Here is a 10,711-nt window from a genome sequence, read left to right as displayed (position 1 = left end):
CACCCCCGCCAAAAGAAGTCCATCAATGTTAACAACCTAAAGGGATGGGTACGTCAGGAGCCACAGAACGAGCAGGGACTTTTGGCGGAGGACCTGAGCGATCTACGGGACGGGTCCCTATCCTGGACCACTGACAGAGACGTCGGGGGGAACCTGGCATTTGGCACCTCTCTCACACTGGTACAGCAACAGGATCTCTGAGCGGTTCTGGCCGAGTGCCCCTCAGTGTTCTCCAACAAGCTGGGTTTGACCACCCTGGTCAAAAATAGAATTGTGACATCCCTGGGCCAAGTGGCTCACGCCCGGTGGAAGCCCATGCCCCAAAAGCACTGGGACATCATCGCCTGGGAAGTGGATGAGATGTGCCGCCTCAATGTCATCGAGCCATCCCAGAGTGATTGGCGCAGCCCAGTGGTCCTCGTACCAAAACCAGATTGCAGCGTCCGCTTTTGTGTGGACTATCAGGAGGTGAATAAGTTGGCCAAATTCAACACCTACCCTATGCCCCGCGCTGACATCCTCATTGACCAACTAGGGAAAGCCCAATACCTCTCTGCACTGGACCTCACCAAGGGCTATTGGCAGGTACCTATGCACCTGGCGGACAGGGAGAATACCGCCTTCGCCACCCCCGGGGGGCTTTTTCAATTCAAGAAAATGCCCTTTGGCTTGAATGGGGCAGCGGCAACTTTCCAACAGCTGGTGGATAAGGCATTGGCCCAGTGTGAGGGCTTTGCCCGGGCCTACATCGACGATATAATTGTCTGCAGCCCGACCTGGGAGGCCCACCTGATCCACCTGTGCTGAGTATTGCAGTTCCTGCACACTGCAGGGCTCCGCGCCAACCCCCGAAAAAGCCCTCCAGGAACTTAAGTATCTGGGGTTCCTGGTTGGGAAAGGACAGCTACGGCCCCTGCCAGAGAAAATCGTAACGTTGGAGCAGCAGCCACGCCTGTGCACCAAGAAACAACTGCGGCGCTTCTTAGGGTTCGCAGGGTATTATAGTAAATTCATGCCCAACTTCGCAGCCATAGTCACCCCTTTGACGGACAGCCTCCGGAAAGCATGCCCGAACATCCTCCCATGGGGGACGGCCCAGGAAGTGGCCTTTGAGATGCTCCGAACCAGTGCTGCAAAATCCAGACTTCTCTCGGCCCTTTACGTTGCACACTGACACCGGGGAAGAACGCCATCGGGGCATTGAAGTTCTACCTAACCAACAATCCCTTTTGTTTGGTAGTTGACCGTGCCCCACTTCTGTGGATGTCTAGGATGAAGGATAGCAATGACCGCATCCTCAGGTGGTATATGTCACTTCTTCCTTTTTGTTTCACAGTGCATCATCAAGCCGGGGCTGACCATCACGTCAGATTACCTCTCCAGACTCTTTGAAGACAACGCAGAGAAGCTAGAAAGACGGAAAGGGGTGTGCTCTGCCCAGTCCGGAACTCCGTGGAGACCCCCCCCCCGGCTAGTCCCCCTCCCCAGCCACCAAGCCCCGATATACCTCTACGGCATGCAGCCGCCTGCAACGCCCACCAGCCCACACGGTCAGCACGCCCATCCCTGGGCATGGGGAGATTGGCTGACCCACAGCCTCAGCGGCGGCGAGGGAAGAGAGGTGCGGAGGGAGTTCAACAGGCAGACTGAGTTGCGGCGGCTGGTGGCGCTGCACCCCGACGCTTCATTATGGCTGTGGACACCCCAGCAGTCCCAGACAGGCTAAGCCCCGGAACGCCTCTCCCCAGCATCCAGGCTTATCAACGAGGGCAGAGCCAGTCGGGGGTCGGACTTGGGGAGAGGGGAGGGAACTCCAGGAGGGATAAAAGGCCTGAGGTCCAAGAGGTCAGGGAGGAAGCTGGCTGATGCTGCCGAGGTGCTGCAAACAGAGAGAGACAGGAGCCCAAGCACAGCTGGAGGAGGCAAGGAGCCTGAGGTGCGGTAACCCAGCTCCCTCCCCCTATTTCTGAGATCTCAGGAGACACCAGCAAGAGACCAAAGGGTGCGGTCATAGTCAGAGGGGCTACGGCCACGTTGAAGGACAACGGGGGGCGCCAGGGGCCCGACATGTGAAGTCTGTCACTACTTCCATGTCTTCTCCTTCTATTTGTGTGATGGGGCCGGATACCATGATCTTAGTTTTTTTGATGTTGAGTTTCAAGCCTACTTTTGTGCTCTCTTCTTTCACCCTCAACAACAAGTTCTTTAGGTCCTCTTCACTTTCTGCCATTGGAGTGGTGTCATCTGCATATCTGAGGTTGTTGACCTTGCAATCTTAATTCTGGCTTGTGCTTCACCCAGGCCAGCATTCCGCATGATGTACTCTGCATATAAATTAAATGAGCAGGGTGACAATATACATCCTTGTCGAACTCCTTTTCCTATTCTAAACCAATCAGTTGTTCCATATCCCATTCTGACCATTGCTTCTTGACTCTTATACAGGTTTTTCAGGAAACATGTGAGGTGGTCTGGTACTCCCTTCTCTTTAAGGACTTGCCACAGTTTGTTGTGATCCACACAATCAAAGGCTCAACTGGGATACCGTCATCTCCGCTCACTTTGTTGTTAGTCATGCTTTCTAAGGCCCATTTGACCACGCTCCAGGATGTCTGGCTCAAGGTCATCGATTTCACTGTCATGGTTGTCAAGGAAATTGAGGTCCTTCTTGTACAATTCTTCTGTGTATTCTTGCCACCTGTAAATAAAGCTGTAATACTTCTATAATATTTGGTATCTCAGTCCATACATGTAAATATTCTAATATTAGTAACCAATTTGCAATAAAATCAGATTGATTTTCCGTATTAGTTATTGGTTTCATTTGATCATTCAATTTAGCCATGACATATATATTTCAAATGGTTTTACACCAGTTACTCGCAATTACTGATCTAGCAAATATAAGTAACATTATACGTTTGTGAACAACATTACACGCTTTAACTTCATTTCTGAGATTCGATAATACTGATTAGTAATAGAGGCTAGATGGCCATCTGACAGCAATGAAGATCCTGTGAATTTAGGGGGAGGTGTTTGTGCATTGTGCAGGGGGTTGGACTAGATGACCCTAGAGGTCCCTTCCAACTCTATAATTCTATAATTCAGGTAATAGATTCTGTATATAAGCAACTATTTGGCTCTGATGTAACATTTTCCCCCATAAATAATAGCAATTACATGAGACAGGGCATGATTTAATGTTTGACATATTTATTGTGCTCATATAAGTTTCTTGTGCACTTGTGATAGCTTATTTGCCCGTGATTCCCCTTTTCTTTGGTTCTCCATTTAAAAATAGCTGGTCAGGAGTGAAAGTGATAGTTGGGTTGGTGATTCTTTTTGAATTTCTCCCCCCAAACCCACATAGATTAGTGTCAGAACTTGTAACTGTTATGCCTATGAAGCTTAGTAGTGTTAGCCTAACTGACTCCATATTGTAAATCAGCCACTAACCCTGTGTCCTTGTAGCCAGACGCACTAACCCCAGGCTTTGCATTTCAAACAAACTGCAACCACTGAAGGGTGACAGATAGCCCCTGGGAAACATCTGCAGGTGTCCTTTGAAGCTGGCCTGCTAGAATCTCACAGCAGGACTCCTTCCTCCCTTTGGAGATAAGGGACCCTGGGAACGAAGGACTGTCTCCCAAAGTGTGAGAAATGGTTTTATTGTTTCTGTAACAACTGCATAAAGAATGTATCCCTCGCAATGCTCGTTATCAGTTTCAACTTGTGCTTTCCCTGAACGCAGTTCTCAATAAACGTCCTATGCTTTGCTACAAAGTAATGGGTCTCGTTTGAAGTTCTTCAAGTTCTGACATTTTGAAACTGATCTGTTTTGGAGCTTATCCGAACTGGCAACTTAGCTGAATGGCAGCAAAGGCTCCAGATAACGGAGAGCCCAGCACCCCACCAGAGGAGCGCCCGGTCAAGCCAGGAGTCACGGTAGTGAGGTGCAAGGTGAAGGAGCTGACGCACTTCTCCACACTCATTTTCTCCCCGAGGAGCTGGAGCCCGTGGAAGTCAACCACACTCATGGACGCCACGGACGAGCGCTACAGGGCGTTGGTGACGGGCACCGGGGCCGAGGGAGGCCTGGGCCCGAGGAGGGCCCGATCCCCCACGGGGAGGACTACGCCCAGGCGCTGCACAACGAACTGTTACAGTGGGTGAGAGAGATTCACGATGAGGTCCACGAGAGCCGCATACAGCTCGTTGGCGAGATGCATCGGCAGATGGACGCCATCCAAGATCAGATCCGGGTGCTACAGGGAGCCGGGGCGCCTGGCGGAGGGGCGCCGGTCGGGCTGCCTGGGGGAGCACCGTGCCAGCCGGCGCCACCACCCAACGGCGGGCCGGGGCAACCGCCACCGCCCGACGGCAGAGGGCCGGGCCAGCCAGCCGCCCCACCCGGGGGTGGGGGGGCCCCCGCCGGACCACCCGGGGGGCAACCGGTGGGACCCCTGATGGGGCTGCCGCCGGCGCAACCGGCAGGGCCGCCGCCAGGGCCAGGCCCGGCACCGGTGGGCCCGCCAGCCCCGGCCATCCCGGGGCCTGGGGAAGGGTGCAGAATTGAGAACTTCAGATCACGTTCGACGGGGACGCAGAGGAGGTGGAGTACTTCACCATCCAGTGCAACAGCTTCATGACCCACTGGGGAGCGAGCTTCCCGTCGGAAGCCAGCCGGGTGGACCACATTGCCTCCAAACTGAAAGGGGTCGCAAGGAAATGGTACGTGGGGCTGTACACCGGGAGGAAGCCGGAGTTGGCTACCGTAGCGGAGTTCCTACAGGCTATGCTGCGGCAGTATGGCGATCCGCTGAGGGAAGAGAAGGCGATAGAAGCCCTCCAGAGGATCGAACAGGGGAACCGCACCACCCGGGAGTATGCCACCGAGTTTATGGCCCACTGCACCGTAGTGAGAGGCTGGAGCGAGCTGATGAAGTACACCGCGTTCAAGAACGGCCTGAATGCCAACATTCTCGACCGGTGCTACCACCAGGGGAGGCCCGACACCCTGGTCGGTTGGATCCAGCTGGCGGGCAAAGTAGAGACGAACCTCCAACACGTGGGGATCCGCCGCCAGCAGCAGCTAGTGAAGAAGGGGGGTAAGCCGAGCCCTTCCTTCCCCAAGCCTGAAGGGAAGAAACCACCAACAGCCCCAGCACAGCCAGGGCCACCCGGCGAGAGGCGATGCTTCCGGTGCGGGGACCCGGTGCACCTGGCCGCTAACTGCCCGGAGAAACCGCAACTGGCGACGCCTTCCCCCAAACCGTTCGTACCCACCTCGAAGAAAGGGGGGGCGAGCGAAGGAGCCCAGTCGGGGCGCCGTCGCCACGTCCATGGCGATTGACGAGGATGTTATAACTATCGAGGAGTCGAGCGAAGAGTCCTAAGACCCTGAGCCGGCGGGAAACGACAGCGACCTGCTTTAATAGGTGCCGCAAAGCAGGTCCGAGAAGCGACGGCACCGATGACGGTGAGAATAACCGGGGAACTGTTGTTTATGGCCGTGACTTTATTAAACCCTAATCTAAAGTGGTTCATGCACACCTGGGCCTTAATAGACTCGGGGTGCACCAGAGACATCATAACCCCCCGCTTAGTAGAAGCGTTAGGGCTGGCCAAATCCCCCTTGCCCCACCCGATCCAATTCGAGCAGATGGATGGGACAGTGATGAAAGGGGAGCCCTGTACGGAGGAAACGCAGGCAGTGCCGATGGGGACGGAAGAACACTGGGGGATAGAGGTGTTCGTGATCGCCCCCTCATCCTTGTTCGATATAGTGGTGGGGGCAGGGTGGCTAGCGAGGCACCAGCCCAACATCCAGCGGGAAGCGCAAATCGTCACCTTCCCAGACTGGAGGTGTGAGAACCACCACTGGCGGAGGGAATGGGGACCCAAACCTCCGCCGCAAAACGAGAGGCTCTGCCTGACTATAGAGGAAGTCAAATCGATCCCCAGGGAATACCGGGATTTAAAGTGGGCGTTCAGCGAGGAGGAAGCAAATGAACTGCCCCCGCACCGCCCTACGGACTGTGCCATTGAGCTAATCCCCGGGCAGGAACTGCCGAAAGCCAAACTCTATTCGATGGGGTGGGCGGAGAAGGCAGAATTAAAGAAATTCATAGACAAAAACTTGAAACGGGGTTTCATCCGCCCCGCCACCGCACCGCACGCGACGGGAGTCTGAGACTTTGTACCGATTTTCACGGGATAAATGGGATTTCTATGTCCAACGCTTACCCAATCCCGCTCATAAAAGACTTGCTTAGCACAGTGGCGGAGGGCAAGGTGTTTACGAAACTCGACCTTCGAGACGCATACTTCAGGGTGCGGATCAAGGAGGGGGACGAGTGGAAAATGGTGTTTAACACCCCAATGGGGCAGTTCGAATACCTGGTGATGCCATTCGGGCTACAAGGGGCGCCGGGGGTGTTCATGAACTTTATAAATGAAGTGTTAAGGGAGTACCTGTTCAAGGGGGTGGTGGTGTACCTGGATGACATCATTATTTACTCAAAAGACCTGGAGTCGCATGTGCCTTTGGTTAGGAAAGTGTTAACCACCCTGTACCAGAACAAACTGTATGCGAAGTTGACCAAATGTGAGTTCCACAAAGCGGAACTAGACTACCTGGGATTTCGGGTGTCGGGGGAAGGATTAGCGATGGACCCAGCCAAAATACAAGCCGTACTAGACTGGGAAGCGCCCCAAACCCGAAGGCAGCTACAATCTTTCTTGGGGTTCGCAAATTTTTACCGCAGGTTCATAAAGGGGTTCGCCCAGGTCATGCTGCCCCTCACTGAACTGCTTAAGACCAAAGGGAAAGGGGAGGTGGCCACGAAACCCGGGGCCCGCTTAGACTGGTCCCCCGAGTGCCAGAGAGCGTTCGATGAGCTAAAGAGATTATTCACGAGCGAGCCCGTACTAGCCCACCCAAACGAACTTAAGCCGTTCATAGTTCAATGCGACGCCTCTGACGTCGCCGTGGGGGCAATACTGATGCAAAGAGACGAAGGAGGGGTACTAAGACCATGCGCATACATCTCCCGTAAATTCTCCCGTGAGCAGCGGAACTGGTCAGTGTGGGACAAGGAAGCTTTCGCGGTCACTTTTGCCTTAAAAACATGGCGCTCGTGGCTAGAAGGCGCGCGAGTCCCCTTTGAGATCTGGACCAATCACAAAAACCTCGAGGCGCTGACGGGCCGGCGTAAGCTCACGGCCAAACAAATCAGGTGGACGGGGTTTTTCGCCAAGTTCGATTTTGTGCTAAGGCACATCCCCGGGACCAAGAACTTTTTGGCTGACGCCCTCTCCCGCATGCCCCAACATGATAGTCAAAGGGAAGAAGTGATAGACTCGCTCGTCCCCCCGTCCCAAGTAGCGGGGGGGGGGTCACCACCCGGTCCAAGAAGAAGATGGGGGTGCCGGAGCCGAGGGAGGCGGAGCACCTAGCAGCCGAGTCAGAGGCCGAAGGGGGGGGAAAGACCAGAAGGTGTGGAAAAGGGAGAGGGCGGGCTTTGGTATTACAACGGGAAGATATACGTACCAAAATGCCTAAGGGGGGACGTCCTAACGCAATGCCACTCCAGCCGCTTGGCGGGGCATTTCGGCTACGTGAAAACCTTGCATCTATTGATGAGACAATTTTGGTGGCCACAAATGAAACGAGATGTGTCAGAATTTGTGAACTCATGCCCCACTTGTATCATGGCCAAACGGAGGGGGGGAAACCACCTGGGCTCCTCCAGCCGTTACCAACAGCCTCAAGGCCCTGGGCGGTGGTGTCCATGGACTTTATAGTAGAATTGCCACCCTCCCAGGGGAAAACCGTAAACCTAGTAGTAGTGGACACCTTCTCGAAGCAAGCCCACTTCATCCCGTGTAAAAAGCTGCCTACGGCAAAGAAGCTGGCCCACTTATTCTTCCACCACATGGTCCGCCTCCACTCGTTCCCCAATAAGGTGATTAGCGACCGCGGGCCTCAGTTCGTTGCCAACTTCTGGCGGGAGTTCTGTAAGGTCGCAGGCATGGAGCAAGGGCTCAGCTCCGCCTATCACCCTCAAACCGACGGACAGACAGAGAGGGTGAACGGGCTGCTAGAGCAATACCTCAGGTGCTATGTCAACTACCAACAATCTAACTGGGTGGAGCTCCTGCCCTTTGCGGAGTATGGGTACAACAATAGCCTGCACAGCTCCACCAAAACCTCACCCTTCCAGATAGTCAATGGCTATGAGGGAAAACCCTTCCCGCTCCTATCCGCGCCCCCGGACGCCCTGGGGCCAACCTCATGTCAACAGTGGTGGGAGGGGATCCGGGAGGGGTGGAAGGTGATACAGGACAATTTAGAGAGTGCGAAGGAGGATTACAAAAAACATTTCGATCGAAAGCACTCCCCCCAGTGGGACTTCAAGGAAGGGGAGAGTGTGTTCCTCTCAACCAAGAACCTTCCCCTTCACCAGACCTGTTGGAAACTGGCTTACAAGTACCTAGGTCCTTTCAAAATAAAACGAGTGATCAATAAAGTGACTGTGGAACTAGAGCTACCCAAAATGTTTAGTAAGATCCACCCTGTTTTTCATTGCAGCCTTCTTCGCAAAGATCCTGGAGCTACGTCCTGGCACCCTCGCCCTCCCGAGGTTCCACCTACTCAAGTGAAGGGCCAGAGCCACCATGAGGTGCAGGAGATCCTAGACTCCAGGGTCCAACGAGGGGTGTTGTACTATCTAATAAGGTGGAAGTACTTTCCCCCTAGCTGCGACTAGTGGGTCAAAGCCAGTGATGTGTCTGCCCCGCAACTGCTCAAGAAATTCCACCTACTGTACCCACACAAGCCCAAAGCGAGAGCTTAGGGGTGGCAGTATGTCAGAACTTGTAACTGTTATGCCTATGAAGTTTAGTAGTGTTAGCCTAACTGACTCCATATTGTAAACCAGCCACTAACCCTGTGTCCTTGTAGCCAGACGCACTAACCCCAGGCTTTGCATTTCAAACAAACTGCAACCACTGAAGGGTGACAGATAGCCCCTGGGAAACATCTGCAGGTGTCCTTTGAAGCTGGCCTGCTAGAATCTCACAGCAGGACTCCTTCCTCCCTTTGGAGATAAGGGACCCTGGGAACGAAGGACTGTCTCCCAAAGTGTGAGAAATGGTTTTATTGTTTCTGTAACAACTGCATAAAGAATGTATCCCTCGCAATGCTTGTTATCAGTTTCAACTTGTGCTTTCCCTGAACACAGTTCTCAATAAACATCCTATGCTTTGCTACAAAGTAATGGGTCTCGTTTGAAGTTCTTCAAGTTCTGACAATTAGGTCAAAAAGCCCAGCAGTGTAGAGAGTCACTTTGCAAGCCACAACTTTTCTAATAATGAAGGTGAAACAGGATTTCTTCCTGGTTCCTGTAGCCTTTCAGGCTTCAGTTTGTCTCAATGTCCTGTGAAGTCTTATGAATGTTAACATATGAACTGGTGAAACCCATGAGATTGGGCTTTTGTATATTTTCTTTGCATATTTGTGTTATATTGTGTAAAGTGCCTCTTTCTAGATGCTTATGCATAACTAGGAATAAAAGCCCATTGTGGGAATAAATATAACGGGCTCTAGAAAGAGGTTCTGGACAAGTGGCCTGTTCTTGGGCACTCAGCATCAATTTAGTTTGGCATCATAGCATGACCTAGAAAGAGCCTCCCTCCCACTTTTAACCAACCTTGGAATACTCCCACCTGCCTTGCAACAGCCATTGAGGGGAAATGGAGGACTTGGCAGGACAGGCCAATAGGATGTGAAGGCAGCTTCCCCAGTGGCCCAGTCCTTGTCCGTCCTGGGGCTGGAGGGTGGGGTCGCTCTCCGAGTGATGTGTGCCTCAGCCAATGAGAGGGCAGATGAATTGTCACCAAGACAGCTTGCCTCTTATTTTGTTTAAATAATTTACTGTTTCGATTTTTAGAAGTACAAATTTTGAAAGTACTTTGGAAATACCAATTAACATCCTTTGTTGTTAATAAAACTATAAACATTTTGAATCTGATTATACACTGTGCTTTAGTTACTTCAGATAACCACTTGGAAGCTGGCAACACTATGAGGATGGAGAAACTGAAGTGCCTCTCCAGGCTCCACCCCTAAATCTCCAGGAGTTTCCCAAGTCAGTGTTGGCAACCCTATGGTTGTTGTGAGGGTAAACCAGGTCATGTAATGTTCCCAGCTCTGGGTTGGGAAATACCTGGAGATTTGGGGGGGCTTGAGCTTGGGGAGGGGAGGGACCGTAGCATGTGTAATGCCTTAACGTCCACCCTTCATAGTAACCATCTTCTCCACAGGAATGGATCCCTGTAACCTGGAGACACATGTTGATTCCAGATCTCCAGCTGCCCCCAGAGGTTGGCAACCATAAGGAGAGAATCAGACTGGCAGCCCTGAATTCTTTGCAAAAAAGCGCCCCCCCCCACCTCTCTCCTTTCACAAAGTTAGCAGTGGTCCCTGGTTTCCTTTGCAACATTTGGGGAATATCATCCAATATGAAGCCATAGAGCCCACCCTCCAAAGCAGCCATTTTCTCCAGGGAAGAATATCTACAGCACAAATCACCAATAAACAATAATAATTTCACACTATTTGTATGTTTTGTTTAGTGCAATATAAGACGAAATAAAGGAACACAAGGAGTTATTTCCTCCCCAACCAGTCACTACAACATTTCAT

The sequence above is a fragment of the Heteronotia binoei genome, chromosome 2 (genome assembly GCF_032191835.1).
Source record: "Heteronotia binoei isolate CCM8104 ecotype False Entrance Well chromosome 2, APGP_CSIRO_Hbin_v1, whole genome shotgun sequence".
NCBI lineage: Eukaryota > Metazoa > Chordata > Lepidosauria > Squamata > Gekkonidae > Heteronotia > Heteronotia binoei.
The sequence above is the reverse complement of the archived record's forward strand: the minus strand, read 5'-3'. Positions refer to the sequence as shown.